Source organism: Triturus cristatus, chromosome 6, assembly GCF_964204655.1.
Source record: "Triturus cristatus chromosome 6, aTriCri1.1, whole genome shotgun sequence".
Classification (NCBI taxonomy): domain Eukaryota; kingdom Metazoa; phylum Chordata; class Amphibia; order Caudata; family Salamandridae; genus Triturus; species Triturus cristatus.
Genome location: NC_140589.1, coordinates 771,568,836 through 771,593,451, shown reverse-complemented (window position 1 = coordinate 771,593,451; position 24,616 = coordinate 771,568,836). Strand labels below are relative to the sequence as shown.

The window sequence follows — 24,616 nt, the reverse complement described above, 5'->3', positions numbered from 1 at the left end:
AAAAAGAGGCGATAAGGCTTGCTTTGCTTTGATATGTAAAAATCGCCCAAGTAATTATTAGTTAGAGTCAACTAAACAAGCTCTAAAAAATATGTGACACTTTATTATCATCTTTCACTGCAATTTTTAGATCAGAAATCAATGTGGCTTATATAGGAAAGAACGCACACTGCTTCTACACCGGTGGAAATATACAAAGAAGAGTGCGTAGAAATAAGCTTTTCTGGTAAGAAAAAATTCCCCATTCCACCATAACATCAGAAGAAACTATATATATATAGATACCCTCATTACTGGACCAAATAACCTCTCTAAATGACCTCTTTAAATAACCAAGGGATAGGAATATTCTCCATCCTTAAACTTGCATTTTTGTTGACAAGAATTCTTTTAGGTCTATTTATCCTTAGCAGGTTCTAATAGAACTTGTTCATGCATTATTGCTTATGCTTTGCAAACTATATGTAGTGATGTATATTGTACCATAGGAATGAATGGGAAGGGATGCATTATTACCGATTCGGTAAATACCTATTCATAAATACCGATATTTACCGAATCGGTAATAATTACCGATTGTTTACCTACATACTATTTACCGATTCATAAATACCGAATCGGTAAAATTCGGTATTTATGAATCGGTAAATAGTATGTTACCTACATATGGCCCCTAGTCTCTAAAATAACTTGGTGTTGGATGCTATTTTACTTGATGTTGGGACCATGCTAAGGTTTTTGCTGTAGGACATGTATCACAATTGAGTGTTCTAGCAACAAGAAAGGTGCAGTTATGCAATTTCTAGTAACGACAAGGCTGGGAAAATTCAGAAAACAACATATGATCAATTTACCCAGCTGCGGCTTCATATATATTATCTATCTTTGTGAGACATTTTTATGCTCTTGTACTCTTTGTTTCCATGTTGCATAGCTATAACAGCTAGCACGATGTCTGACGTCTGATCTAATGCACAGAGCCTTGGCCTCATTGTACTTCCTGACCTCAAACTTTATAACTGGATATGAATATTACTTAAGTAGGCATAATGTAAAATGGCACAGCAGGAGGAAGTGGGATAATGTCTCTTGGCAGTGGCGGCTCTTCCACTAAGGCGGAGGAGCATCGCCCAACTGCTATTTGAGCAGTGCAAAAATAAAATAAAATGATAATAACAAGCCGTTGTTATTTTATTTTTCTTTGCCGGACTGGAGCAAGCCAGGTCGGGGCTGCGCAAAGTATGAATATTTCGCTGGCCCTCTTGGGCTGGCCAAACATTCATGGGCACTTGGCATGTTTTCTATCTGGCTGTGTTGCACAGCCTGATGGAGAACATGCCCAGGCACTGCCTGAGTAGTCAAACTGGCCACTCAGACCAATCATGACGCATGCAGCGTCGTGATTGGCTGGGAGAGTCTGCTTCCGGTGCTGCAAATGCAAACGAAGAGGAAGGAGGAGAGGTGTGCAGCGGCTGCGGCTTGGGGCAGGCAAAGTTATTGACTTTTTTTTATCCATTCCTCACCCCCACGCCCCCGTTCAGAGTCAGCCGTCACTGTCTCTCGTGCATCTAAAGAACACAAACAATGATCTGACCCCCTCCTCAGGGTTTGATGAACACCTTTTGGTTACTGAAGCCACTGGCAATACTCCCAAACAAAGATAAAGAGATCTTTTTTCTACTGGGAAGATATCATCAATGCAAGTAATAGGGGCCCAATCTTGATTAAATGACAACTAGGTCTTTGACAGGGGGCTTCATTGATTAAACTTCACTTGGTTTCTATGGACCCTAAATGCCTTAGTTTCCACTTTAAGGCTATCCTTTGAAAATGTTTAAGGATGGAGGCAGAATTCTTTCAGGCCAATGTTAACTACGGTATTTACAGATGAGTGAACCGTGGTAGCTTATGGTGATCTCATAACTTCAAAACTGTGAAAGTGGATCTGAATGATGCAAGTTCCACCTTGGACAGATACGGAATTAGTATTTAGTAGCGCCCGTACAATATAACCCTCGATTTTTCCAATACTTAAGTCTGTTCTACCAGCAAACATAGGCGTTCCATGGCCCAGATGCAGCAACTGTCGTATGGAATGATTTTCATTCATTTGTATTGTTGGGATCTTCTTGTGTCCCCAATTCTTGGCGCTGTATAGACTTGACGCCCTTGCTTTAATTTTATAGGCCAGTGTTTCGTTCTGAGTGATTACCACAGGATTTTACAAATCTCAGCACCGCTACAGCTTGCTGGGCCAAGATGGTATTGCTTTTGGATAACTGCAGAGTCCACAAGAGTTTACCATGCAGACGAATGGCCAGATAGTTGCAAAAAGAAACTTGATCCAGCGGTGTATTGTAGACCTTAAAAGTCTCAGATCTGCTTTTGATCAAGAAACATACATGTTTGTTTTCCCGGCGTTGATGATCAATCTTCTGGTGATGCAGAAAGACTCAAATCTTTCCAACAGATGGTGCATCGATATCTCAGTTCTAGCCAAAGCACGCATCGTCGGAAAAAAAGCAGTTTTGGTATGCACTCGTTCCTTAATTTAGGTACATCAAGATTAAGATCCTTCAAAATCTTTACAACATAGTTTATGTAACAATTAAAAAAGGGTTGGTGCTAAGACACAGCCATGTTTTACGCCTCGCTGTATTGGGATCTCCGCTGCATAATCACCTCTAGTAATATATCTAATCCAAGTGGCATTACCAGAGTGCAATGCAATTAGCAACTTCAAGGTCTTTTCTGGGAGTCTCATCTCCCTTAAGATTTGCCATAACATAGGGCGGTCGACACTGTCAAAATCTATTTGGAGGTCAGCGAAAACCAAATAGAGCAATGACTTTTTTAGACAGGCATATTTAGAGCAGATTACGTTCAGTCTGAATACCTGATGTACTGTGCTCTGGCCCCTTCTGAAGCCTGCTTGGTACGGTGAAATTAGATCCCTTTTTTCCAACCATTGGTCCAAGCATAATAGCAAAAGCTTTCCAAAAGTTTTGCCCACGCCTTCAAGCTGCAAAATGAGCTGTAATTGGACACAAAGTCTCTTGAGCCTTTTTTGTGTAGAGGCACAATTATTGATTTTCTCCACGATGAAGGAATTTCTTCTAGAGACCAGATATTATTAAAAGTGTGAGTTAGAATCGATGACCATAGTATTAGCTTATTTCGGTAGACATCTCAATGAATTTTGCCCAGACCAGCTGCCTTATGGGGTTTTTGAGTCATGATCGCTGGTACAACTTCCTTTTCACTGAATTTATGAAGTTGCTCCGGAGTCAATGGATTACCAGGGATTGTAGAAACTATAATAGAAAGTGAACTGTTTTTGGCCTTCGAGCTTATTAGTTGTTGAATTTGGGTCTAAGTTCCCACTATGATCTTCAGACTGGGATGTCTCATTGGAGTTGAGGTTATTTCCCAGTCATCACCTGATGTTGTACTACCAGGTTGATACATCCATGCAGCAAAATGTTGCCATCTCTCTCGTACAGAGTAGTAAAGTGATCTAACCAGAGTTGTGGGCTTATGTTCAGCTCCAAATTCTTTGGAGCACCTTCACAGCTCCAACTGATGATCTCCAAGAATTTCCTTGGGTTTCGTGAGGATATTGCATCCAGCGGACCTTGCCATAGCTTATGTGAGTGATGCTTCTTTTTATATTTTAATAGCCCTTTATACTGCTTTCTTCGATCAAAGAATAGCTGTTCGTTGGTTTCACACAAATTTCGGTTCTTTAGAGCTATTGACAAAGATTTTTTTAGTTTCGCACACTCCTCATCAAAACCAATCCGTGCCCTCATGGAAAGAATGTTCAGGGACAGTATTATTTCTGTTCTTTCTTTTCACGCTTATCTGTAACAGCAGCTCCTCAAATTTTTGCAACTGCTGCAGCTGTTGAACTAGATCATTTGCAGGTAAGGTTAAGGTCGTGGTATGTGATATCAACCATTTATGACCGACAGTATAGATATTTGAGTCGCAGTTATAGTCAATCCCGACAATGTTCTTCCTATCTGGTTTTAAGGCAATTTTATGGCCACTTGCATTTCGGCTAGGAGTTGGCATCAGAAAGCCCGAATTTGGATGCTCCAAAACCAGAAGCAGTAGATCAGGATCACTTTCAGTCCTGACAATTACTCCCATATAAGATGCCATGCTTCCATATTTATTGCCGTAAAACCAATGACACCTTGCCTACTACCAACTCGAAAGGTAGATTTGGAGGATTTATATGATTTAGTTTGGCCATTCAATGGGTCAGACCTCCCTCAATGAGAGCTTTGAAAATGAATTTGCCCTTCTTTCTGCCCATGCAGTGCTCTGCTCACTAATTAAAAAAATCATAAACTTTGGCCTTGTCAATGCTTGTTACAAGTATGAGGCAAATGAAAAAGTGCACTTCCTTAAAATAGCTGTACAGGGTTTTTAAATGGTTTCACATGTGAATCAAGCAGCAATACTATTGGAAAACCAATCCACTTTTTTTTAAATCAATATCACAGCTTTCAATTGATGTTATGAAATTCCGGATTCCTTTGGCAAACATAATTTTTTTATCTAGTAACACTTTGCATATTATGATTTTCACACCCAACTACACCTCCCAGAGTGAAGCATTATGGTGAATGGAAAGCCAGGACTGGCTGATGGTGTCATTGTATTAATGGTCAAATATGTAAAAAGTTTGTTTGTAATTTTCAGCCTATGTTTTTGGATATAAAAGCGTAATCGGTGAAGGGGTGAAATGGCGAAGATTACATTTCATGTCCAAATGTTAGTATTCAATTGATAAATGTCCAAGATTCAAACGCCTTCAAAGCGCTGAACCGTGCTAAAAACTTGACAGCTAAAAGACAATGACAGCTGTAAGGCCAATGTTATAACATAACCTGCAAACTCCACCTCTCCTTTGGTCACCCTTGTAGCAGCTGCAACGGAACATGTCTAAATTAAGCAGATGAACGGAAAACCTTAATGTTGGCGCCTGTGCACACCCCAGGCTTTGGTGTACTTTTATGAGCCACAGCCTCTCAGCTGAAATATTGTTGGGGCCTGTGCCCCAGTGTCCTAGAGAAGCTGGCGTCCATACCCATAGCCTCACACAGCTCTCCACTATGGTTATTGTCTCCACAGAACACTACCACTATGCAGGTCAACAAATGCTGATCTACATCATGGCTTCAGCAGCACCGAAAACACCAGGCCCTCTTTTAGGCCACGGGGGCCCAGGTGAAAGATTACAAAGTACCTCAGGAGCCCGTGCTACTTCTCCCACCCAAAATGCACTGTTGGCCTGATGACCCTACTCTATTCCCTCACCAGCCCACAGCTTTCATTGGCTTGCTTCATCATTAGCCTGTTTCATCTGCTCCCTCTTTCTGCAGCCTTTGCATACTTTCTCCTTCTGTACCACACAACCACTCGTTCCCAGCTCATCCCCTCAGACCGATCCTCAATCCTGTACCATTCCCCAAAGCCTCAGCCTTGATCTACCTCCTCTGGCCATCCCACATCCTCAGTACACTCCCCTCTTGCACTGGCCACGTAGGTGCAGATGGAACGGACTAGGTATCTAGTGCTATGGAAAGAGATGTGTCTGTGTGAGAGTAGGGTGAGAGGGGTGAGTTCAGGGTAAGTGATGTGTCCATTTGACCTTGGGTGCGGGTGAAAGTGCAGAGTGGGAAGAATGAATGCATGATGAGTGATGTTCTTGTTTAAGATTGAGTGCATGGTGAGTGGTAAGACTGCAGGATGAGCAGCAAGAATGAGAGGTGAGTAGTGTGTCATGTGAATGCAGGGTGAGTAGTGTGCCTGTGTGAGAGCAGGGTAAGAAGGGGATGAATGGTGTTAGTGCAGGGTGAACAGGCTAAGTGCATGGTGAGCGGTGTAAGTACAGTGAGATCGGCGAGTGCAGTGATCGGTCAGATTGCAGGGTGAGTGGTGAGAGTAAAAGGTGAGTGGAGTGTCATGTTCATGCAGAATGAGAGGTGTGCTCATATGAGTGCAGGATAAGAGGAGGGTGAACGTCATGAGTGCCTAGTAAACAGAGTGAGTGCATGGTGAGAGGTCTAAGTACAGTGTGATCCCTGTGTGTACAGGGTGAGTGTTGAGACTGCAGGGGAGCAGCAAGAGTGAGAGGAGAGCGGAGTGCCATGTGAGTGCAAGGTGTGCAGTGTGATCATGTGGATGCAGGGAAAGGGGAGGGTGAATGCAGTGAGTGCAGGGTGAACCGGCATGAGTGTTGGGTGAGCGGACTAAGTACAGTGTGATCTCTGAGAAGGTAGGGTGAGCGGTAAGATGAAGGGTGAGCAGTGAGTGACAGGTGAGTGGAGTGTCAAGTGAGTGCAGAGTAAGCGTAGGCTAGTGCAAGTGGAGGGTCAGAGGAGGATGAACGTTGTGAGTGCAGGGTAAACAGCATGAGTGCTAGGTGAGCGGAGTGAGTACAGTGTGATCTCTGTGAGTGCAGGGTGAGTGGTGAGATGCCTGGTGAGCGGTGAGAGTGACAGTTGAGTGGAGTGCCATGTGATTGCAGGGCGAGCGGTGTGATTGTGTGACTGCAGGAAAAGAGGGTGAATGGCGTGAGTGCATTCTGAGCAGTGTAAGTGCAGTGTGATCGCTGTGAGTCCAGCCTGAGCTTGAAAACGAAGGGTGAGCGGCGAGAATGATGGGTGAGTTGCATGAATGCAGGATGCTTTCCCAGATACTCTTAGTAACTCAACAGGTTATCCACAGTTGTTGAGTGGGGTTTCAGATATAATTTAAACTATTGCTATTATGGCATCAATCAGTGATGAAGGGAGGAGGAAATAAATGATTTGCAGATCCTGCAACAAACTTTCAGCCTCTTGTTATGCCTATTGGGTTGCCACTTTTCCAAGCGAAAAATACCAGCCATTTGTTGTGGTTTTAAGAATCTACAAGTCCGATGATATACTAAATTAGACATTAAATAAATTGTATGTATTCATTTGTAAGATGATTTTTCTGCCCATGTTAAATTATTAGTTAGGGATCGTTAAAGCAGCTCTAGAACACATTTAAAGGTGCTTTCTGTTCATATTTGCTGGTTGAGGTATGTATACCAGCCTTAGGTGATTTACTTTATTTTTGTACCGGCTGGGACATTAAAATACAGGTTTGCTGGTAGAAAACTGGCCCTTTGACAACCCATATACCTAAGGTTACTTTTTAAGAAATGTATTCTCCCACGGTGACAGCAAAAGTAATTAACAAATGAAAGGAATAGGCAGAGTAGGGATGCAGAAGGTCTGGGAACCGGTGAAAAAAACAGAAAGCCTTGGTAGCATGTAAAAGGTTTTACAGTACTGTAAAATGCTCAGATGACGCTTAGATAAGGTGCCAGTCACTCAAAAGCAGATCTAGCTCTGTGCATGTGTCCTGAAAGCTCATCAGCCAGGGCTAAGAAACATGACTGGGGGGAGGGGGTATGCCTGAACACCTTACATTCACAAATGTAGGTTCCAAAATTGCTTGAGAACTTACATATATGTTTTGGAGCTCTATGAATCCCCATAAATTGTAGGTGTTTACCTATGCACTGGAAGATCTATAAGGGTATGAGTTCTAAAGACTGAGGGCCTGATTTAAAGTTTGGTTCACTGGTAATCCACCCAAATGTGATGAACATCTGCCATAATTTTACAAGTGCCATAATATATAACACACTTGAAATAAGGTGGACAGGATATCCGTCAAGTTTGCGATGAGTAACCCATATGCCAAATTCAAAATCACGCCCAGATTCTATAGCTATATTGGTAGAGAATGTTGATACAGTAAGTTAGTAAAATTGCATTTCAGGGTTATGTGAGAAAGTGGATTATTAGTTAGGGTAGTTGTGAAAACTCACCAACCAATAATGTCACAACTCTGCATCAGGTCCAGTTAGGTTACTTTGATTTATACCGTAGCCCAGTCCTGGGAAGATGTGGCACAGAGCAGTCAGGCGTATCTCAAAGGAGAACCTGTATCAAGCATTTATTAGTACCAAAGCGGTTAATAAGTGGGAGACAGGACACAATAAAAACCCAATTCCAATGTATAAAAAAATTGTATATATTTTTGTCAATACTCACCAAAATTTAAAAAAAAGGATGAAGTGAACTAAAGTAATGATTTTTTTACAGGTTTTTCAGAAATCACTGCAATTAACTCAAAATGTTTCATAAATCACTCCTTTCACTAGTAGCGGTAGTCTATCAGCCTCCAACGCGAGGGTCCGGGCCCAAGTCAAAATTTCAGGCTGACCGTGATGTAGTCCAGTCAGCCTGAAACTGCAGTCAGATGCACGAGTCGGGGCTGGTCCCAGTCAGGCTATTACCTTTGCACAAACTTTTCTGGTTCTATTCCTCAATAACCAATCAATCAATCAATCAATCAGGGAATTGTAAGCACGCTACTCACCCGTGAGGTTCTCAAGGTTCTGCGTAGGGGGTCCGCAGATCTGTTTAGCCGAAGAGCAAGGTCTTGAGGGTCTACCTGAAGGTGTTCAGGGAGGGGGTGCGTCTGATGTCTGCGGGTAGCTCATTCCATGCCTTGGCTGCAATGTGAGACAAGGATCTTCCACCTGCTCTGGCTCTGTGGATGCGCGGGGTTTCGGCCAGTGCGAGGTTGGAAGATCGGAGGTTTCTTTTGGGTACGCAGAAGTTGATTCTGTCGTTGAGGTATTTGGGTTGGTTGTTGTGTAGGCATTTGTAGGCGTGAGTGAGGATTTTGAAAGAGACTCTTTTCTCCATGGGGAGCCAGTGGAGACTTCGTAGGCGTTGGCTGATGTGTTTGTGTCAGGGGATGCCGAGGACGAGTCTGGCGGCGGTATTATGTATTGTCTGAAGTTTGTGGAGTAGGGACTTGATGCTGGCGTAGAGTGCGTTTCCATAGTCCAGTCTGCTGGTGATGAGTGCGTTGGTGACTGTCTCCCTTGACTCAGGGGGGATCCATTTGAAGGTCTTGCGGAGGATGCGGAGGCTGTTGAAGCAGCTGGAGGTGACGGCATTGACCTGTCAGTTCATGGTGAGTGATGAGTCGAGTACGATGCCGAGGTTCTTGGCGTGGTCTGAGTGGGTAGGTGGGCTACCGAGGGCGGTCGGCCACCAGGTGCTGTCCCACTCAGAAGGGGTGGTACGGAGGACGAGGACTTCTGTCTTATCGGTGTTGAGCTTCAGGCAGCTGTTGTTCATCCAGACTGCGACGTCTTGCATTCAGTTCTGAAGCGGAGTTTGGCAGTGGTGGGGTCTTTGTTGAGGGAGAGGATGAGCTGGGTGTCATCGGCGCAGGATACGATGTTGAGGCCGTGTTGTCAGACGATGGCTGCGAGGGGGGCCATGTAGATGTCGAAGCGGGTGGGGCTCAGTGATGAATCCAGTGGGACTTCGCAGGTGATTTTCGTGGGGTCAGAGAGGAAGGGTGGGAGCCTGATCCTTTGGCTTCTTCCGGTGAGGAATGATCGGATCCAGTCCAGGGCTGTTCCTTGTATGCCTGCGTCGTGTAGTCTGGCGACTAGTGTGTGGTGGGAGATGGTGTCGAAGGCCGCTGATAGGTCGAGTAGGATGAGGGCTGCGGAGTGGCCTTGGTCCAGGAGGGTGCGGATGTCGTCTGTGGCGGCGAGTAGGGCAGTCTCTGTGATGTGGTTGCTTTGGGATCCGGATTGGGACGGGTCAAGGATGGCGTTCTCTTCAATGAATCATGTCAGTTTCCTGTTGACTGTTTTCTCTGCAACTTTGGCTGCAAAGGGGAGGAGTGAGATGGGCCGATAGTTCTTGGGGTCTGGCACCTGTGCGCTTCCAGTCGTCTGGAAAGGTGCCTGTTTTGAAGGTGGTGTTGATGATGCGTTGTAGTTCGGGTGTGATGTCTCTGTGGTAGATGTGAGGGGGGCAGCGGTCGGTGGGGGCCACCGAGTGGATGCTTCTCATGGTCGAGGCGGTGTCTTCGGCCGTGATCGGTGTCCAGTTGGAGATGCTGGGCTGGCTGTTTTTTCTGGGGGGCGGGGGCCATCTGTGGCACCTGGTGGATGGTCGATGAAGTTGTCGTAGAGGTTTTTGATCTTGAAGTGGCAATAGGTTCCAAGCTTGTCGCAGAGGTCTTGGGATGGGGTGATGTCTGTGGCTTCGCTGCGTGGGTTGGTGAATTTTTGAATGACACTGAAAAGTTCCTTGGAGTTGGTGGAGTTGGTCAGGATTTTGTTGTGGATGAAGTTCCTCTTGGTGGCTCTGATCTGGTTGTGGTAGTCCTTCATGGCCTCCTTGGAGGTGGTGTGATTTTTGGTTGTCTTGATGTTTCTCCAATTCTTCTCCAGGCATCTGCAGATGCGTCTGGATTCTTGGAGAGCGGTGGTGAACCAGGCGGCTTTCCTGGGACATTGTCTGTCGGGGTTTGTTTAGCGGGGCGAGCTCGTCTACGCATTTGGAGATCCAGGTGTGGAGTTCTCTGGCTGTGTCGTTAGGCGTCAGGTGCCCAGGTGTGGTTGTCTCGGTTGAGGGTGGAGTTAGGTTGCTCATCAGTAACGTTACCCCAGTTCCTTCGTGGTGGGTGTGGGGATGGTTTGGGTGCCTTGGGTTTGTTGATGGCGAAGTGTACGCAGTGGTGGTCAGTCCATGGCGGCTGCGTTGTGTGGCCGAATTGGACGCTGTTTCCTGCCACGAAGATGGGGTCGAGGGTGTGTCCTGCTCTGGGGGTCAGTGTGTTGACGAGTTGTTTAAGTCTGATTCGGGCGAGGTTGTCACGAAGGATAGTGGAGTTGGGGTCGCTGGGGTTGTTGAGGGGGAAGTTCAGGTCTCCAATGAGTATGTAGTTTGTTGACGCGATGGAGTGGGGTGCGATGAAGTCAGTGATGGTGGTGGTGAAGGGTGTTCAGGGGCCGGGGGGTCTGTAGACTAGGGTTCCTCGGAGTGTGGCTTGAGGGGTGGTCTGGATCTGGAAGTGCAGGTGTTCGGCGGAGGGGAAGGTTTTGATGGAGGTGGTGAGGCGGAGGGTGCTCTTGTGGGCGATGGCGAGGCCCCTTCCTGGGTGGTTGGGGAGGTCTTTCTTCTGGATCTTGTATCCGTCTGGGATGGTGGTGCTGATGTCAGGGGCGGAAGATGCGTTGGTCCAGGTCTCTGTGAAGAAGGCGATGTCGAGCGAGAGAGAGTCAAGTAGGTTCCAGATTTCCAAGGCGAGTTTGTGTACGGAGCGTACGTTGAGGAGGATGCATTTTAGGGTGTCGCCGGTGCTGGCGTCAGCGGTATTGGAGGTCGAGGTGGCGGTGAGGGTCTGGCAGCAGTGGAGGCAGGAGAACTGACCGTGGGTCGTGTTCGGCGAGGCCTGTTGGCATTCTCCAAGTCTTCCAGGGATGAGTGCGAGCTGGGTGGTGGTGTTGTAGCAATGGGTAGTGGGAGTCCAGGGTCCCTGGCGCTGGCCGTGGTTGGTTCGCGGACGGGCGCAGATGGGCTTGCCTTTGGTGCACCAGCAGTGCGACCACGCAGCTGCCGCCATTAAGTATGGGAGGTAGGAGGGAGGAGAGGCTGGGAGGTGGAAGCGGGGGAATTCCGGGGTGGGAATTCTGGGGGAGGGGCTGCAGGAGCAGCGAAAGGAACAGTCAGGCACAAGAAAATAAAAACAGTGGTGGAATTAGAGTTAGACACATACGGGCACAATAACAGTGGCACAACAGGGAAAAAATTAAGAAAAAAAACGTCTGAGAAAGGTTACAGTGGTTGCAGGCAGTCTGGTCCCAGTTGGAGCGGGCAGCAGGCGCAGGAGCGTGCAGCAGCCTCAAACCTCCCAAGGAGGAGGTCAGGGTCTGGAGGCAAAAGACGGCACAGCAGAGCTGCGGGGAGAGTGAACCTAGACTGAGGGTCGGATGTCTTACTCGTGCCCCCCCCTCCGCAGCGGCCGCCATTAAATAGGGGAGGTGGGAGGGAGGAGAGGCTGGGAGGTGGAAGCTGGGGAATTCCGGGGTGGGGGGGGGGGGGAGGAGCCGCAACGGCAAAAGGCAACTGTAACAGGCAGGCACGAGAAAACAAAAACAGTGGTGGAATTATAGCAAGACACAGATGGGCACAATGACAGTGGCACAAAAGGCAAAAAATTAAGAAAAAAAAACCGCTGAGAAAGGTTACGGTGGCTGCAGGCAGTCTTGTCCCAGTTGGAGCGGGCAGCAGGCGCTGGAGGTGGCAGCAGCCTCAAACCTCCCAAGGAGGAGGTCGGGGGCTGGAGGCAAAAGACGGCACAGCAGAGCTGCGGGGAGAGTGGAGGGTCGGAGGTCTTACTCGCGCCCCCCCTCCACAGCGGTCGCCATTAAATAGGGGAGGTGGGAGGGAGGAGAGGCTGGGAGACGGGAGTGGTGGAATTCCGGGGTGGGAATTCTGGGGGAGGGGCTGCAGGGGCAGCGAAATGAACAGTCAGGCACAAGAAAATAAAAACAGTGGTGGAATTAGAGCAAGACACAGACGGGCACAATAACAGTGGCACAACAGGCAAAAAATTAAGAAAAAAAAATGGCTGAGAAAGGTTACAGTGGTTGCAGTCAGTCTGGTCCCAGTTGGAGCGGGCAGCAGGTGCAGGAGCGTGCAGCAGCCTCAAACCTCCCAAGGAGGAGGTCAGGGTCTGAAGGCAAAAGACGGCACAGCAGAGCTGCGGGAGAGTAGACCTAGACCGAGGGTCGGAGGTCTTACTCGCGCCTCCGCAGCGGCCGCCATTAAATAGGGGAGGTGGGAGGGAGGAGAGGCTGGGAGCGGGGGGATTCCGGGGGGGGGGGAGGAGCCGCAGCGGCAAAAGGCGACTGTAACAGGCACGAGAAAACAAAAACAGTGGTGGAATTAGAGCAAGACACAGATGGGCACAATAACAGTGGCACAACAGGGAAAAAATTAAGAAAAAAAACGGCCGAGAAAGGTTACGGTGGCTGCAGGCAGTCTTGTCCCAGTTGGAGCGGGCAGCAGGAGCGGGCAGCAGCCTCGAACCTTCTAAGGAGGAGGTCATGGTCTGGAGGCAAGAGACGGCACAGCGGAGCTGCAGGGAGAGAGTGGACCTAGACAGAGGGTCTAGGCTCTTTGGTGTGGTCCACTGCAGCTCGGATCTGGCGTTGGGCTCGACACGCAGCAGACAGGCGAAGTCCCACAGCTTAGTATGAGCCTTGATTCTTGATGGGGGTTATCTACGAACCAGCAAAACGTTTCAGCAAGTCCAGAAAGGCTTTGACATTTACAGGGTGCTGAGTAGAGGTAGTGCTCCAGCCTCTGGGTTTTTGTAAAAAAAACATTATCTTAGAGCTTTAGACTCAAACGTTGTGGTTCTTTTTAGGGGAAAGAGTACAATCTAGCATCAGCCAAAGGTCCAGGACCTTGGGAGAACCTATTAGGGGCTAGGACTAGATCTCAGTGGCTGCACAAATGGGGCCTAGGGCAAACAAGTTTTAACTGGTCAGTTGGGCACTTTGCTGATGCAAGACTTCTTTCGCGTTTCTGGAGCTCAACAGAAGACAAGCAAACTTGCCCTTGGAGTCCACTCACTAGTCCTTGGCACAAGTGGGAGCATGCCCAGCCCTCTCCACAGCTTTAATAGCAGGAGCAGTCTTCTCTTTCTGACATTGTGTCTTGATTCAGCAGGTGCATTCTTAATTGGTGCAGCCTTTCTTTCTGAGATCCACAGGTTCAGCGGGTGCAGTTCTTCTTCTGTTCGTTCCGAGTCAACTAGTGTTCTGAGGCTGGTACCTAGGGGTACTCTTTTATGCCGGTTTCAAGTTTGTGGGTGGGGATGACTCCCTAGCCAATGGGGAGACAATTCCCATGTCAAACCTAACCACTCTTGCATCACTTTCTATGGGATCGACACTAAACAATCCAACAGTGCATCTCTCTGGCACTAAACAATCTCACAGTGCATCTCTATACCCACATCCAAGATGTCAGAACCTTCCTTCCCTTATTCAGAGCTATGGGTACACCACTGTCCAGTATAATGTGCAGCTCCTCCTGAAATCCTTCTGGAAGACATTTCAGTTGATCTTTTTAGACAAAGGAGAGAGCAGGCAAAGTAAACAAACATTTGTCAGTAACAGGCAGCTGGTCCTATGAAGCTTGACCATCTGCGGCCACAGCCTTCAGGCCATCCTTTCAGGAGGTGGTCACACCTCATCTCACCAACAAGCCTTTTGTTCCGCTTTCCTGGGAGCCATTCACACCCCTTGGAAGGAGGGCAGCAGGCTTTCTCAGGTGGAAACCACTGTTGTTAATCAGAAATTGACAATAGACCTTTGGAGCAAGAAAGTACTAATTTAAAAGTCACCTCTATATTAAGAGTTACTTTAAATCTGACTTTAGCACTATGTCAGGTTTAAATACAAAATGTATTTGATACCTTGAAGCACAGTATTTGGGTGTCCCTAATGGAAGTTAGCACTTAGTGGTTAGTTAGAGTAACCATATTAGTTATTGGGGCTACCAGCCTTCCTACAGTGAAAATGACAATGGTGAGATATTATCTGTCACTGCAGGGACATGTAAAAACGAATCTGGCACGTTACAACGCATGCGATATATCGCATGCCATTACAACGCAGTGGTTATACCGACCGCATTGTTACATCGCATACCATTTTAACGCAAGTCGTTTCAACGACTTGCTGTAGAGGGCGCTGGATGCTGGAATAGTAAAATTTACTATTCCAACTCCAGTCTGTGTAATAGTAGGGAAGGTGTTGGATTTTAAATCCAACACCTTCTGCCCCCTACAGCAAGTCATTATAACGACTTGCGTTGTAATAGTTTGCAGTGTAACAATGCAGTAGTTGTAATGACTGCGTTGTAATGGCATGCGATGTAAAGGATGTTTCCCTGTAAAAACATGTCCTTTTTAATATTTCGCACCCTGCCTTAAGGGATTTCATGGCCTACCTTAAGGGTGACTTATAAATATGAAAAATGGAGGGTTGGACTTGCCTAAGGGCTTTTTTGCCATGTAGAGTTGCCAGTGTAGTAGCTGTCGACTAGACTCCAGGGGAAGACCTAGGGCTATGTTTTCACTTTGTCACTAAAATGTTGGCACAATATGTGCCTGGGTCCACTGGTGACACTTAATTTAAATCTTTTTAGTCAGGATGCTCAACAGTGGGAAAGTTCCCTAGGACAGTAGGCTGTTTAAGGGTCCAACTAACCCCAGTATATGCTTACATATTAGGAGCATGCTCAGTAACAGAGAGGGTTTTCTCATTACCAAGAGCATGCCCAGCAGAAATGAAGGAGAACGGCTTTAAGGAAGGTGTAGGAGTTGAACAGCTACTACTCATTTGATATTATACAAGTGGGCAATTATAGAATACTGCCTACACCTGTGCACCACAAATTAATTATACAAAACAACAACTTGTATGTTCATATGAATCCTGAAATAGAATAGATGACATTTGTTTCCTACTTTAAATTCCCCAAATCTCTACGGACAGCAAACCAGTTAATTTTTAGATTTGTTAATGTACCATAAGGATATTGTTGAGGAATGGACAACACTTATTTTGCTGAACTTAGTCCAGCTTTAGGATTTCGTTTTTAAAATGCAAAAGCGTGTCAAACATTTGACAGGCGGCCATCATGTTCGGTCAAACTATTAACACAGACATCTATAAATGCAGAGTATATATAGCTTAAGTGAAAAAACAAAGGCTAAAGGGAGGTTACAGTTAGGTGAAAATGTCAGTTAAACATACAATTTTAAAATAACAAAGCACTGAAATTCACCAGTTACAGTTATCTCAAGTAACTATAACTTGTGTCTTAAAGTAAGTTTAACTCATGCCTCAGCCATGTACAGTGTTGTCATCAATGATATTGCCGTGATGTTATCAATGTGTTATTGAACATGTAATGAATGTTGTAATATTGGAGGTAATTAGCAGTGCAGGCTCAATATGTGATGTTCCAATATAAAGGGTGTTGTTTTAAGTAAGGCAGACTTACTGACTTTGTCAAAGGGTCACAACATCAAAATATAAAAAGTGGGCATATTGGCTTTATCAAAGGGTGAGCTACTCAACATATATAAAGCAGATCTATCATTTCTGTCAAAAAATAACCAATATTTGTAATCAAACGTATATTTCATTAATTCACACAATGCAATGTTTAAGAAAAGTGATGATCTTAAAAATTAGGCTGCAATGAGGCTACGTTTTATGCACTCCTTCAGGTCACTGACTATGGTTTGGACCTTGTATTACCTGGGGCAGATCTGGGCATCTGTTCACACTCTAGATTAGCGTTGTGCCAGGGCAAAACATAACGTCAATGTACCAGTTTCACATGCAGTCAGACACTCAAGGCAGCGGTACACATCTGCAAACTATAGTGCCACAAGATGCACTCTTCAAAACTTCTTTAGGAAGAAATATGTTCTAGCTCCTACATCAGATAAATGCGACGTCTTTTGCCAAGGACATTTCAAATCCCACCTAATGACTGTTGCTCAATGACTTGTATGAATCAAAATTAACTATATAATCTTCCTGTGCATATATTCACCTAAATATCTATTACACAGATGAAAGAGACGTAGCAAGAATGCCAGGTTAGGACCAGCCATTGCCTGGCTGACACTTAACTTTGAAACTGTTGAGTTCCTCTTCAAATCTCCAACACTCTCATTTGCTTTTGCATACATATTTGAAATTAAAGACAGAAATGTTTAGTTTTCAGGTTGGATACCTTGAAGCCGAAATATACAGTAGATCAGATCTTTCTGCCTGTAATTTTAAGAACGTTAAGTGTCAGCCAGGCAATGGCTGGTCCTAACCTGGCATTCTTGCTACGTCTCTTTCATCTGTGTAATAGATATTTAGGTGAATATATGCACAGGAAGATTTTATACAAGTGGGCAATTATAGAATACTGCCTACACCTGTGCACCACAAATTAATTATACAAAACAACCACTTGTATGTTCATATGAATCCTGTGATAGAATAGATGACATTTGTTTCCTACGATCTAGTATTTAATTGTACCATACTGTTTTTCTATTTCTACTAGAAAGGTAGTTGACTACTGGGTGCACATTACTAGACTGCAAGGGCAATGAATTGTTGACTTGCTCCCTACAGTGAATACACTTTTAGTGAATATGTTGAGCCAGTGGAGTTTTGTGGCTCTCGTCAGGGCCTTGGGACTGGATGTAGTCTGGAAAGAAAAAATCCAGAATACTCATTTTGTTTTTATTCTATTCTCCATTAGTTGTTACACACTGCATATCATTTTGCCAAGTTAGGATGATTACCTGCAATATTCCTAATATTGACTGCACTTTTGGGTTTTTCGATCCTAAATTTTTGTGAAATTTTCAGCCTGTTGATGAAGCGATTCTAAACACAAAGGAAAAAGTCATGATTTAGTCTTCTAGTCGACTTAACGGTGGTTTATTGAAGTCTATATAAAATACGTCTTTTTGAACTGACTTCATCAAAATTCGGAACATGAGGTGTCTACATCAAATGTCCCGCCGTCTTAGTGCGGCTTATTTGTACATGCGGGCACTTTTTCAAATTGGTTTTTATTCAAGGGCTTTTGTAACTGCAATGAATCAACAAAACACAATATCATGACTCCCTATTAATGGAGCCACTGAATGAGCTCTTTTGAGTAAAGCATTTCATCGTTTGTTTCAAAAGTTGAACGTCCACTTACTTTTATAGCTTTGGTAAGACTTTAACGTGCTCAGTAGCGGTGCCCTTTTGCATCCGTTTTCAGGCTAGAGGACCAAACAATTCAAAAGTTTCTGTAATGGAAACATACACGCGGTGTGATCGCTGCATATTTGACATATTGAGAACAATTGTGCTGTTTCTCAGTTTGACGGCGTTAAACTCACTTTTTCTTCAGTCACGCTTGATCATATTGTTGTCCTGTCTGCTTGTGCTTCTCCGGTGAAGTGAAGACGATTTGCCGGTCATTCTGACATTTTGAAGACTCCTTTTCCGCCGCAGTGGCTTGTGGATCTTGTATGCATAGTTCGATGAATTTGTTCATTTTACTCTTGTTTCATGTAGACGTGTTGAGGGAATTGTTATTTGATCATAAAGCACATTCATACCTTTTGGTACTGGATGATCTCTGTTGATTATTTCTGTAAGAATAACCGAAACGTATGTATAATGATGTCAGACTCAATAAGCATTTCTCTCAGGGTATTATTCTTTAGTCGTCACGCTCAATTGTGTCTTATGGTGCTAGTTGGTCTCTTTTAGTTATTTGTGTGGGAATTAAGGCAACTTGAGAAGAGTGGTGTTTATCTCTATTGGCTGATGTAAGATGCCATAAGATGATTGTGAACAGTGGGGCATTTATTTTCCAGCTATATATGGATCACATCATGTTTTACCAATTTCTGACATTTTGTTCAAGCCTTGGACTGTACTGCTGAATTTTAGAATCAGATATGCTTCATTCCTCAACAATTCCGATTCAATGTCCTCTTGGGCTTGGTTTTACGGCACACAGAACGGTCCATTTGAAGTCTCTATCACTATGTTTCATCTGTACGAAATGATGTACTATTGGGGCAGTGATGACTTTGTTTTTTATCCTGGACCTTTGAGTCTTTGTCTCATTTTTTGGTTCGTCTACCCGACGTAGAGCTTTGAACATGGGCATACTGCTGCATAAATAACATTCTTTGTTTTACAGTTTGTAAACTCTTTCTGTGTCCATTTAACATTCCAATGGACAAATTTGGTACCCTCAATTGTGGTATCGCACATGGAACAGGTTTCATACTTGTGGTATCCCTCAATGGGTTTGAAGTTCCATTGTGACACAAGATCTTTTCTCTTAGTTGATGGAAAGACATCTGCCCTTACTATTTGTTGTCCTATGCTGCGGTTCTTCTTCATAGCAAACTTTGGTGGTTCAATTGGTTGTTCCATATTAGATATCAAATGAAAATTCTTAAGGATAATCCGATGAAATTTGTGCGTGTGTGGCCTAAATGTGGAAACGCAAACCAGTTTGTCTTCATTTGATTTTTCTTTTTTTGATAGAAGGCATTCTCTCGGAGTGTACTGAGCACGTTTCATAGCATGTTTCAATAACTTTCTTGGGTAGCCTTGATTCATCAATTGAGCTCGGAATGCTCAGCATGTATTGCATAAACTTCTTGCCGTGTGCAATTTTTTCTTATTCTTAATAGCTGTCCATACTGCAGATTGTCCTTCAGGCTTCGCAGGTGGAAGCTCTTATAATGCAATAAAAGATTTGCGATCAGTTTGTTTTTTGTGCAATGTTGTAACCAATTTTTCTTCAAAGGTTTCACCTCCATGTCCAAAAAGGTGAGATTTCTGTGACTCTTGGAGATGGTGAACTTGATGTCTGGATGTCTGTTGTTGGGACATTAGAAAAACTTTCCAAATCTTCTTCTGTCCCGCTCCAAAGGCATCAAACATCGTCTATGTAATGATGCCATTGTTTTATGTGGTCCAAGTTAGGGCTGCACACGGGAAGAAGATTATGCAATTTGTGCTGAAGCATTCTGTGCTCAATTGATGAATCAAGGCTATGATGTAAACTGGATAGGATCGGACCAAATTGACATATTAAATAATTTGCTGAGGCAGGAGTCATTATATGATAACCAAGGTATGTTTAAAGCCTTATATGTGGGTAAGCAGTCGAGAATTATGTTTCTAGTGAAACTAATCTCTTCCCTTGTCCATATCGATGTCCATAATAAAAGAGGTTTCATCAATAATTGGTCTTCAAGGATCCGCTGACCTGCCTCGTTGTGTATTATCAAATTAGGTGCACAGGGAGGCAAACATAACAGCCATTTAAAACATGTATATTCCTCCGTTTGTAGTAGGTGGCTATTTACATATCCCCAGAGGCCTGCCCCATACGTTGCAGTTGTCACACCTTTGGCATTATAGATGGGAACCATTACTCGGGTGAGTCTACTACATAGTTTAGAAGCAAATTGGGAGACCCTACTAATTTTGTCTCTGGTATTTAACATATGTTGTTGCCAAGAACCATTTCCTGCAAATGAGATGCCCAAATAACAAAAGGAATTAACTGAAACAATGTGGGTATTATCAATATAAAAGGGGTGGCAGGTTATACAGGATTTCCCTCTGTGGCTACATATCATAGTAAACATTTTGGTTTTATTTATGATCATTTTTTATTTTTAGAAGTCATGTATTTCCCAAAGGCATTCATCAATTTCTGCAGGGCCAATGGAGTTCTAGGTAAAAGTACTGCATCATCTGCATAGAGCAGCACTCGTATTGGTTGCCCAGCAGCCATAGGGTTATTTGCCTTTAATGACTCTAAATGACTGTCGACTTCATTGATAAATCGTGAGAACAACAGGGGTGCCAAGACGCAGTCCTGTCGGATACCACGCCTCACTTTAAATTTTGGTGTACATTTACCCTGTGGGTTAAAATGCACTTGGCTATTTAGTTTCTCATAGAGTCGTGATAGAAACCCCACAATGGGTCCAGGTGCACCTAGTGAGATAAAGTTGTCCATAGTAGATTATGATCTACCAGGTCGAAGGCGCTCCTCAGATCTGCAAAGCATAGATAAAGACCTCCTGGTTTAGCCCTAGTATATTTTCCTATTAGGAGCTCAAGATTGATACACTGTCCTACAGTCCCCATTCATTTCCGAAAACCATATTGCGCCGGGGTTCAGATAGATTGTTCCTTTGCCCAGTTCTCTAACCTTGATAGCATGACTCTACTCATTAGCTTCATTGAGGAGTCTAAGAGTGAGGTTGGACGGTAATTTTTTGGATCAGCTCTATCCCCTTTTTTGTATATTGGGATAATAATAGATGTCTCCCAGGAGGATGGGATACAATCAGTAGTTGCAGTATTGAAAACGACAACTAAAATGGGTTCCAAGAGGTCTAGGGCAGATTTGTATACATCCACTGGAACTCCATCTGGTCCCCAGGCCATCCCACCGGCGCTAGCCTGTAAAGCTAGCATAACTTCTTCCAAAGAGATTTCGAGCTTAGCTACCCCCAAATCAGCCTCCAGCCCAGTCAGGTCCTCATTGTTCTGTCTAAAGTTGTTAGAGAAATGGGCTACCCAGCTATCACAGAGGACATTACAGCTAAACACTGGTATGGCTTTGTTGTTTAAAAAGGGCGCATTCACTGTGTTCCACAACTGCTTGGTGTTCTTTCTCTCTGCCGCAAGGTTAACCCATGCTTTATCTAGTAGTGTTTTTTTCCTTGCAGCCAGAGCCTGTTTATATTGAAGATGCAGTGTTTTAATAGTCAGACTGTCCCGTGGGCAAATATTCAGGGCATGTTTAAGAGCTCGATGTGCTTTGGTGCAGGCAGGCATGGTCGAACCATCCCCTGTTAGTGGCCCCTGCTCTAGTAGAATGGCGGGTCAAAAGCAATTTTTTTAGAGCTAGAAATTTCATTAAATTTGTTTACTAATGAGTTTGGTAAAATGCTCTCCTGAAGACAATATTCAATTCTCTTATAATTCTCCTGAACAATTTTCTTTTGCATAATGGTAGGGTCAGTACCTTCCCACTCCATTAGGCCTACTAACATTAATATTATTAACTGTATTAAATGAATCATGCCACTTGCCCCAAAAATCTAGTGATAATGATATCGGGTTATGGTCGCTTAGGGTCGCCGTGCTAATGAGTGGTATGCCACATGCAGCATTAGGTGCCGCAGATATCAATATGTGATCAATAGTAGTAGTTGAATTCCTCCCTGTAAAAGTTGGGATTTGTTCTCCATTAATACCACTGCCACATCTTAAAAGCTGTAATTCATATTTAACAATAATGTGGTTCAGGGTGTCAGCATACTCACTGTGGCCGAAAGTATCACTCTGGTTCCCCTCTTGGTCAAAACATCCACAGAACAGGATATCAGAAAGTGCACAGGCCTGTAAATTAAAGTCTCCTGCCCATAGTAGTATCAAATTAGAATCTAAGCTATGCTTTACTCAAAAGAGCGCATTCAGTGGCTGTGTTAATAGGGAGTCATGATATTGTGATTCATTGCAGTTACAAAGGCCCTTGAATGAAAACCAATTGCAAAAGTGCCCCGGTGTGCAAATAAGCCGCACTAAGACGGCGGGACATCTGAAGTAGACACCTCTTGTTCTGAATTTTGATGAAGTAAGTTAAAAAAGACACATTTTATCTAGACTTTAATAAACGACCGTTAAGCCGACTAGAAGACTAAATCATGACTTTTCCCTTTGTGTTTAGAATCACCTCATGAACAGGCTAAAAATTTCACAAAAAATAAGGAGCGAAAAACCCAAAAGTGCAGTCAATATTAGGAAGATTGCAGGTAACCATCCTAACTTGGCAAAATGAGATGTAGTGTGTAAAAACTAACAGAGATTAGAATAAATACAAAATAAGTATTCTGGATTTTTTCTTTCCGGTCTACATCCAGTCCCATGGCCCTGAAGAGAACCCCAAACCTAAGATGGGGCTCGAAACACGTTGGCGTCCATCTCTATTGGTTCAACATAATCACTAAAAATGTATTCACTGTAAGGAGCAAGTCAAGAATTCATTGCCTTTGCAGTCTAGTAATGTGCACCCAGTAGTCAACTACCTTTCTAGTAGAAATAGAAAAGAAGTATGGTACAATTACATACTAGGTTGTTGTATTCAATAGTGACTGGATTTCACCTGAATTATTTGCATTTATGTTGTTTTGTGTATATTGTCTTGGCAAATTGTGAGTTTAGTAAATGAAAATGTGTGTGAAGGTAGTCTGTCTGATTGATAGACATGCTTTTCAAATTAAATGAATCAATTCAAAAAAATGTTTTAAAAGAGAAGCTAATAAAAGCTTAAGGATATTCAAATATGCAAATGATTCTAGTCTGTTAAATTCATTTCAGCACTAGAACAGTGACGGTTGGGTCCTCTCTTTGTTATTGAATTGTTCTGGTCCTACCCAGCCACCCTAGGGACAAATCCCCTTGAGTCATCTTTCTAAAAGTGACATTTTTTAAAAGTGTAATGATAAATTTGACTTTGCCATTAAAGAGGATTATCACTACAATTCCGCAGGTACTAAAGATGACAGACCTACCGCCTTCCAATTGGGAATCACAGCTTATTAGATGTAATAAGGAATACCCAATATTATCCTATGGGAGGGGTAGGCCTCACAGTAGTGAAAAAGGAGTTTAGGGTTCTTCACTACCAGGGCATGTAAATCTTAAAAGTATGTGTCCTACCTTTTATTTACACAGCACACTGCCCAATGGACTATCTATGGCTTACCGTAGGGGTGACGTATATGCAATAAAAGGGGAGTTTAAGGCTTGGCAAGGGTTTTTTAAATCCTAAGTCGACATGGCAGTGTGACACTGCCTTCAGGCTGCAAAGGCAGGTCTAGGACAAGTTTTAGAGAGCTTCTAGAGGTGGGTGGTATAATCAGTGCTTCTGACCCATGAGTAGCATTTAATTTACAGGCCCTGGGTATATGTTATACCACTTTGCAAGGAACTTATAAGTAAATACATCATGCCCTTTAGGTACATGCTAATCAAACCAGGTTTAGGGGGTGAGCATCAGCACTTTAGCACTGTTTAGCAGTGGTAAAGGGCACAGAGTCCTATGGCCAACATAAATGAATTCAGCAAAATTGGAGGCAGGCAAAAAGTTTGGGGAAAGATCACCCGAAGGCTGACAGGTCTAACACCAACTTTCCACAACATTCATGAGCAACAGCACAATCTCCTTGAGGTTGAGGCTCTAGCAGTAGTCAGGCAAATCCTTGTCCCACACTCTTCCTTATAACGTGGTTGGGTTATTACCCATTTACTGGTGACAACATCCAGGCAAAGCTCACTAATAGGCCATACCCAAGAATTCTTCTCTGACTCTTTAGGAATTACTCAAAAGGGTTTATGGTGCTGCAGCATCATTAGCAGCGAGTCCTCTAGGGCCCCACAGGCCCAATTCTAGCCTTGCCCCCTCCTATAGTATGAAAGCATTCAGGGGTCCAGCGAGTGCCCCCTCCGCAGGTGCTCACAAGTTTGGATCCTATTCCGCTAAGCCAGGCTGCTTGCAGTACATGCGGCAGCAACCAACAAGCACAGGCTCTCTTCCTCAGACCACGCTCCAGCTTCTTACAGCAATCTGAGCTGCTCCCACTATACTAAGATGAGGTAAAGTCACTCTTCCCCTCATGGGGAGAGATTTGATTCTATGACCCCCCCTCCTGGTTCCCGGCGAGAGTGCAACGTCTTAGGCGGCATCCTTTCCGTTCCTCAGGGAATCAGTCAGATGCAGGCCTTGGCATGCTGGCTTGACCCACTGGTCACAGCCGCAATCATTCAACCGGGTAACAACCTGAACTTCTGGCAATATGGGTACCAGCAGCCCCTTCTAGCATATAGGGTTGCCGTGTGCTCCCAGTTTAGGTGCATACTCCGCTGGTATACTTGCCATCACCACTGTGGCCTCTCCTGACATACGGGTCTGTCCGGCATACGGGGTTGTCGATTAAGGTGGTACCAAGTCTCAATGCTCTAGCAACAAATAGTACAACAGTGGTCCCTTCCAGCTTACAGGGTCATCAGTACAAGGCGGTGTGGGCCTGGTACTTCCCG

The 24,616-nt window shown here is 44.3% G+C and overlaps 1 protein-coding gene across 3 annotated transcripts in view; it reads right to left on the bottom strand.

Annotated features, from left to right (window-relative positions):
- LOC146817848 (amine sulfotransferase-like) overlaps positions 1-24,616 on the bottom strand; it is a 315,351-nt gene that overhangs the window by 277,721 nt on the left and 13,014 nt on the right. The window contains exons 1-3 of one of the 3 annotated variants that reach the window (XM_085611315.1): positions 17,863-17,950; positions 17,679-17,769; positions 17,272-17,356 (exon numbers count right to left, since the gene is read on the bottom strand). The exons of 1 other annotated variant lie outside the window; for it this stretch is intronic. The gene's annotated coding sequence lies outside the window, so the exon portion shown is untranslated. Of the gene's footprint in view, positions 1-17,271; positions 17,357-17,678; positions 17,770-17,862; positions 17,951-24,616 lie in introns of those variants that run through there. One more of the 3 variants, XM_085611314.1, reaches the window with a different exon arrangement.